Consider the following 6,570-nt stretch of genomic DNA (forward strand, 5'->3'; position numbering starts at 1 on the left):
TAATAATAATAATATTACTTATATATATATATATATATATATATATATATATATATATATATATATATATATATATATATATATATATACAAACATAGTTTAAAATATATATAGCGTTAGACTCAGCTAGCTTCCTGCGGAACGAACCAAACTTAATAAAAACTACACTACTTTACGATTAGGTACACTGCCTATAGTGTTGTAGTAAGGTTTAGGTATATCCACTCTATAAATAAATAAATAAATAACTTGTGTAAAATTGTATCGTATTTAATAGTATTTCGTAACAAAAATATAACTATTTCGTATACACCTCGCATAACATCAAGTATTTTTGGCGCTGCTGCCGGGGACACTCAAAAGCCGAAGCGAAACGCTATATAAAAAAAGATTTTTATTAAGTCTTAATTTACTTTTGTAAAAAGATTTTGTTAAAAAAAAAACAAAAATATGAAAACAAGAAAAAGAAAAATACATATCTTTATTTTTAAGTTTAGTTAAAATTAAAAAGTTTATAATTTTATTTTTCTTTTATTAAAAATTAAAACTAATAAGTAAGATTTTTTTTATTACATATTATTTTGTAAAATTAAAAATCAAAAAAAAAAAAAAAGAAGAAGTATTCGGGCCCGAAACTGTAGCAGCCCAACTACTTGGCCTGGAAACCGAATCCATGCGACCGCATGGAATTACCACATTCGACTCATGCGATCGCATGAGTTGATGTGACAGGTCTGGTACCTTTGACCATTGAATTAGGGTTACGTAATAATAATTATTATTAATTAATTACCTAATTAGGGTTTATTTTAATAATAATTTAGTTTATTTTTATTTAATTTGTATTTTTAAGTTTTAATTAGTTTTATTAAATTATAAACTTAATACTTTTATAAAATAATAATATAAAATAATATTTTTATAAAAATTAGTAATTTTATCATTTTTGTATCTTTTTATTATTTAGTACGTAATTGTATATTTATCGTTCGTAACTAGTTTTAAACTTAATTTTTGCCGTAGTTTATTTTTATTTCTAGATTTTTAAGATTTTCCGTAAAATCCCTTAAGTACTTTTTCTTTAGACTAAGATTTAGGCGCTTTAGAAATTTACGACATCGCTCATCGCTTTAGTATTTAATAGATTTTAGTGCCTAATTAAGTTATTGCCGTTTTGGATATAGAATTCCTTTAAATTTTAATTCCTTTAGATGCAAATTTTAATTCTTAGTTTTTAGGCTTTTAAGTTTCAACGCTGCATTTTATTATTTATCGACGCTTATTATTCAACCTTTTATTTTTCGACGTTTTTCGACGCACTCTTTTTCTTTCTTATTTCTCGACGCTCTAGTTTTTAGGACATTGAATTTTCTTTATTTTCTTTAAACTTCGATAGAAAAATTATTTTAAGCGGTTAAATTGATAGACATTCAAAATTTTCTGGTTCGTAGTAATAGTTGGATTTGTTAGTGGCGAGTTGTGGGCTTCTGATTTAAAGGGTCCTGGCTGCCTGCTGCATCTATTGGCTATTCGAAATGTGGGCGAAATCAGAAAAGTCTATTAATTTGATAACTTTAATAATTTTTATCTTTTATAACTAATAGGACATTCAGTGAATCCACCGAGCAAAACGTTCACCACCTTTCATACGTTCGCCACCTGTAACTCGATCAAGACATCTAGCCAATATTGTCGCCGTTGATTTTTCTTTAGAATCGTCATTTAGTCAACCAAGCACTCTAATTCAAATTTTCGATAATCCATTTTTTGAACCCGACCTCACAATTGAGAATCCGGAGGATATTCAGGGACAATTCAGAGATCCTGAACCACTAATCATTCCTCCTGAATCATAAATCACTCATCCAGAGATTGTCGAGGAAGAAACCATTAAATCAGAATCCTCCAGTGATTTAGATTCAACAAATTCAATCATGGAAAATCTGGAACCTCTAAGTATGGAAGACCGAATGAGGGCTAAACGCACTGGCCAAGGTCATGCAATTACTCAACCAGACATTAATGCGCCAGATTATGAAATCAAAGGACAAATCCTACACATGGTAACTAATCAATGCCAATTTATTGGTGCGCTGAAGGAAGATCCAAATGAACATCTTCGTACCTTTAATAGGATCTGTACTCTATTTAAAATCATAGAAGTTGAGGATGAACAGATCTATCTAATGTTATTTCCCTGGACTTTAAAGGGAGAAGCCAAAGATTGGTTAGAATTGTTACCTGAAGGGGCGATTGATACATGGGATGTCTTAGTTGAAAATTTTCTTAAACAATTCTTTTCGGCATCTAAAGCCGTGAGACTTCAAGGAGAAATAGTTACGTTCATACAGAAGCCAAATGAAACTCTATATGAGGCTTGGACAAGATTTGAAAAGTTGTTGAGAGGATGTCCTCAACATGGTTTAGACACTTATCAAATAGTACAAATATTCTACCAAGGATGCGATATTACTACATGAAAAGACATCGACATAGCAGCTGGTGGTTCCATTATGAATAAAACCGCAACTGAAGCTTACAAAATTATTGATAACACTGCTTGCCACTCACATGAGTGGCATCAAGAAAAAGATATCGTTAGATCATCTAAAGCAGCTAGAGCCGATTCTAGCCATGACTTTGATTCCATTTCCGCAAAGATAGATGCTTTCGAGAGACGAATGGAAAAGATGACTAAGGATATTCACGCAATACGAATTAGTTGTGAGCAGTGTGGAGGACCACATTTGACAAAAGATTGCCTCAGTATTGAACAAACAATGGAACAAAGAGAGAATGTTTCATACATGAACCAAAGGCCTGGAAATAATTATCAAAATAATTATCAACCGCCAAGATCAATCTACAATCAAAATCAGAATTATAACCGAAATGTTCTATACAACAATCAACAAGGTCCTAGCAATCAACAAGTATCCAATACTACTTACAATTAACAAAGACCTATTTTTCAAAATAAACCACCACAAACCAATGATAAAAAACCAAATTTAGAAGACATGATGTCGAAGCTAGTTGAATCTCAAATGCAGTTTTTCACATCTCAGAAACAAACTAATGAACAAAATGCTCAAGCATTTATAAATCAACATACTTCTATTCAAAATCTGGAACAAGAAGTGAGTAACCTAGCAAGGTTGATAGGTGAAAGAAAACCAGAGAGTCTACCTAGCGATACAAATATTAACCCCCGGAATGAAATAGCTAAAGCCATTACCACGAGAAGTGGTATTACACTTAAACCACCTGAAATACCTGTAATTTCTGATGACTCTATTCCTACTACACAGGCACCACAGCCTGAGCAAGATAAGGAAACAGAACCGGTAGTTGAAAAGGTTAATGAAGATAACACAGTTAAGGCCAAACCTTATGTTAAACCATACCAACCACCGCTTCCTTACCCGAGTAAAATGAGAAAAGAAAGACTTGAAGCCGAGCAATCCAAATTCTTAGATATGTTTAAACAAATAAATGTCAATCTTCCCATCATTGATGTGATTTTAGGAATGCCTAAATATGCCAAATTCTTGAAAGATATAATCACAAATAGAAAGAAAATGGAAGAACTCTCGACTGTTACAATGAATGCTAATTGTTCTGCAGTGCTGTTGAATAAGATACCAGAAAAATTATCAGATCCAGGAAGTTTCACAATTCCATGTTTTCTAGGTAGTCTTAGTTCAATAGAAGCATTGGCTGACTTAGGTGCTAGTATAAATTTAATTCTGTATTCACTATACACTAAACTAGACCTTGGAGAATTGAAACCAACATGAATAAGCATACAACTAGCCGATCGATCAGTAAAATATCCTAGAGGGATAATGGAAAACATGCTAGTTAAAGTTGGTACTTTAGTATTTCCAGTAGACTTTGTTATTCTGGACATGGAAGAAGATTCTCGAGTTCCTCTTATATTAGGAAGACCATTCTTAAACACGGCTAAAGCAATAATAGACGTGTTCGGTAAAAAACTGACCCTAAGTATAGAGGACGAGAGTGTTACCTTTTTTGTTGATAGAGCCATGCAACAACCGCAATCTGCAGATAATACATGTTATTATATTCAAACTATAGATTCACATGCAGAATTGTTAGAAGAATTTCCAGAATTACAAGGAACAGGAGAATGTTCTTTAGGAGAAGGAATTGAACCAATTGATGAAGCTGAAATGTTAGCTACACTCATGGCTAATGATTATTAACCAACAACAGAAGAACTTCAAATGCTAAAAGAGAAAGACAGATATCGATACAAATCATCGATAGAAGAACCACCGATATTAGAGTTAAAGCCACTTCCAAACCATTTGGAATATGCTTATTTACATGGTGAATCTGAATTACCTGTAATAATATCGTCTTCTCTTACGAAAAATGAAAAATCTCAACTCATTTCTGTGCTAAAAGCTCATAAACCAGCTTTTGCATGGAAGATTCATGGCATTAAAGGCATAAGTCCTTCGTATTGCACACATAAAATCCTTATGGAAGAAGGCCATAAAACATATGTGCAACGCCAACGAAGACTAAATCCTAATATGCAAGATGTTGTTAAAAAAGAAATTATTAAACTGCTAGATGCAGGTTTAATTTATCCAATTTCTGATAGTCCATGGGTAAGCCCAGTTCAATGTGTAACTAAGAAGGGTGGCATGACTGTCATCACAAATGAAAAAAATGAGCTTATTCCTACTAGGACTGTAACATGATGGCGTGTTTGTATTGATTATAGAAAATTAAATGACGCCACCAGAAAAGATCACTTTCCCTTACCTTTCATTGATCAAATGTTGGAAAGATTAGTCGGGAATAGTTACTATTGTTTTAACAAAAGTCTTGGCGAATGTCAATCAATTAAAGAGGAATGGTGAAACTCTAAGCGATGCAAGAGTTATTGAGAAGATTCTTAGATCATTATAATCAAAATTTGACTACCGCTATATATCAATAAGCCGAATGTATCGAGTTTTTTCGCCGGAGGTGAAGAATTTCGCCGTCATATTCAAGGAATCGATAATGATAGCCTTACAAATGAGGAATTGCACCTTTTTGACGACGAGTTCAGAAAGTGATCCGTTACAAAACACAAGGCACAACGACTTCGTAAGGATGATGAATTTAATTTATTGTTTTAAGTTTGTTGTGATAGAGTAACAACATAAATAATACGGAGTAATAGAACAAAGAAGAAAAGATAATGTGGGGCATAGTTTTTGCTTTGTTTTGTATTTTTTCTCAAGTTAGAGTGTTGACTAAATATAAGTAATAAGATGCCTACCTTTTTATTTATCCATCTACCATATATATATATATATATATATATATATATATATATATATATATATATATATATATATATATATATATATATATATATATATATATATATATATATATATATATATATATATATATATATATATATATATATATGTATATATATATATATGTATATATATATATATATATGTATATATATATATATACATATATGTATATATATATATATGTATATGTATGTATATATATATATATATATATATATATATATATATATATATATATGTATATGTATGTATATATATATATGTATATATATATATATGTATATATATATATATATATATATATATATATATATAAGATAAAAAGTAAATGGAATTGATTTTCCATAATCCTAACGTTGCATAATAGTCAGATCATGGGCTGACTGCATTTGCCAAGTTTATTTGGTTGAATATCACATTCCCTAATAAAACGTGATCTGTCACTCTTTTTCTTGACTGGAATATTATTTCCTTTAATCTCGGAGATTGTTAGGATCGTACGTATCATTCCTCCCTTTCTCCAGCAAAGAGAAATAGCTCATATTGTTTCTAGTTTTGAAGATGATGATGAGCTTTAGTTACACCAGAAGTTTGGCGAGAACAAATGATGATTATACTTGGCCTTCTAGCATTACCAATCGTAACCAAATCAATGCTTTTACTAGTTTTGTGTTTGTTGACAATGTACTTCTTGCCATCCTTTTCCAACTGGTACCTCTGATCACGTCTGAAATATATGGTATTGCATTCCTACAAATACGGGATACCAAAAATAACTTAACATATATCTAACGGTACAATTTCGCAAATAACTTCATCAACGAATTGACTAGTGATAGCAAATCATAACTTACATTGTTGGGTGACCCGTGTGTCGGTTCCCTTTTGTATCCAGCCTAGATCATACAGATGTAGGTGTGGCATGGTTTCCAAACCAAATTGTTGCACGAGACTAGCCGAAATTAAATTCTTTTCACTTCCCGTGTCAACAATTGCTTCTTCACTTGAATCTTCAAGTTAAACAACTCTACTTTTATGTTGGCTAAAAACTTCTCTTCGGAGTTGGTCATGAAGGTTAAGCTTGTGTCCACCCATCAACAGTCCTGAGTTCTACGGCTTCACGGATTATGGTTGTCGCGGTTGTGTGCTTTTCTTTGTCTTTGATCCATTTTTTTGGAAATAGCTCTGGATGTGCCTTCCACCACTTTGCTTCAAT

General features: G+C 31.7%; 1 non-coding gene across 1 annotated transcript; it reads right to left on the reverse strand.

Annotated features, from left to right (window-relative positions):
- Positions 1–2,318: 2,318 nt before the first annotated feature.
- Positions 2,319–2,425, reverse strand: LOC139903343 (small nucleolar RNA R71). The gene has a single exon (XR_011778168.1). It is a non-coding gene; the product is annotated as a small nucleolar RNA R71 (small nucleolar RNA).
- Positions 2,426–6,570: the final 4,145 nt, after the last annotated feature.

This window comes from Rutidosis leptorrhynchoides, chromosome 3 (assembly GCF_046630445.1).
Source record: "Rutidosis leptorrhynchoides isolate AG116_Rl617_1_P2 chromosome 3, CSIRO_AGI_Rlap_v1, whole genome shotgun sequence".
NCBI lineage: Eukaryota > Viridiplantae > Streptophyta > Magnoliopsida > Asterales > Asteraceae > Rutidosis > Rutidosis leptorrhynchoides.